Source organism: Cyprinodon variegatus, unplaced genomic scaffold, assembly GCF_000732505.1.
Source record: "Cyprinodon variegatus isolate N-32 unplaced genomic scaffold, C_variegatus-1.0 Scaffold881, whole genome shotgun sequence".
In the NCBI taxonomy this organism is placed as follows: domain Eukaryota; kingdom Metazoa; phylum Chordata; class Actinopteri; order Cyprinodontiformes; family Cyprinodontidae; genus Cyprinodon; species Cyprinodon variegatus.
The window spans coordinates 143,488-144,688 of record NW_015151334.1 but is presented as its reverse complement, the minus strand read 5'-3'; the positions used below and the strand labels follow the sequence as shown (position 1 = coordinate 144,688).

The 1,201-nt window shown below is 30.4% G+C and overlaps 1 protein-coding gene across 1 annotated transcript in view; it reads left to right on the top strand.

Annotated features, from left to right (window-relative positions):
• ilkap (ILK associated serine/threonine phosphatase) overlaps positions 1-1,201 on the top strand; it is a 17,086-nt gene that overhangs the window by 13,216 nt on the left and 2,669 nt on the right. The window lies entirely within an intron of this gene.

Genomic DNA, 1,201 nt, shown 5'->3' with positions numbered 1-1,201 from the left:
TTGTGGCTGATTGTTGTTTCAAAATAGAAAACCTGGTTTAATTTCTTAGTTATGCCACGGTCAAGCTACTGGAACATGTAGTTAAACTAGTAGCTTCGCTACATGTGCTACTGCCCATCACTGATAGCAGGGCTAACCAATTAAACATCAGTGGTGTCCCAATAAAGAATATCCGGAGACAATTTTTATTATAATCTGTTACTTTAAACAGAATTTAACACTGAAATAAAAAGCAGGTTTTCCATGTTATACATTTACTTTTTTAATAAAAAATCTAAAAAAAATAGAAACTTTTTCCATTTGAAAATCTAAATTGTTTTTGAAGTAGAGAACAACAATCTTTCACTTTGGTATGAAGACAATTTACCGGTTGGTATATTTGATAAAACTCCTGAACTTTTTTCTTTTTTATGGCTTAACTCTTTATAAAGCCCTCAGTGAAAATCATAATTTCAAGCCAGCAGTGTTATTGGAATCCAGGACAAGACCTTATTACCTTTGTAATATAAAAAAAGGGTAAAGATTAATGTCAATGTAATAACAAGAAATGCTGACTAGCCCGAATATATGAATAACAAAAGTGCTTTTATAAGGAATTCATTAAGAGGCATTAATGTTGATACCGGCTCTTACTTTTTTAGTTTATAAACCTAAACATAGTTGTTAACTCGGCTTATTAACTTACATTTTTACCTTTTCAATTAGATTTTTACGCTGTTTTTAACGACGTAACTTTTTTTCCTACTTAAATTACAGTACACTGGAAAAAATCGAAATCTAGATAAGTCCTTTTTTCTTAAAATAAGTTCATTTGTTCTTGAATTGAAGAGGTGAAAGACATTTTGCCAATGGAAAATGATAATTTAGATTTGAAATAAGAAAACACAACTGGATTGTCTTATTTGAAGTGCATATTATCTAATTATCTTATTTTAAGAGTAAGAATACTCATTCCATTGGCAAACTATCTCATTTACCTGCTCAAATTAAGAGTAAATACACTTAATTAACACATTTTTACTTGTTTCTGGATCATTTTTTTCCCAGTGTATGTAATTTATCATTCAAGGGCTCATCTAATTGGTCAAATGCCAAAATAAGATGTACAGCCATGTAGCAGGATCTTTGCTGAATGGCTGGATATAGATCTTGTGTTTCTAGGGTTAAGAGAGTACGTAGTACGCCTTTTACCAAATATATT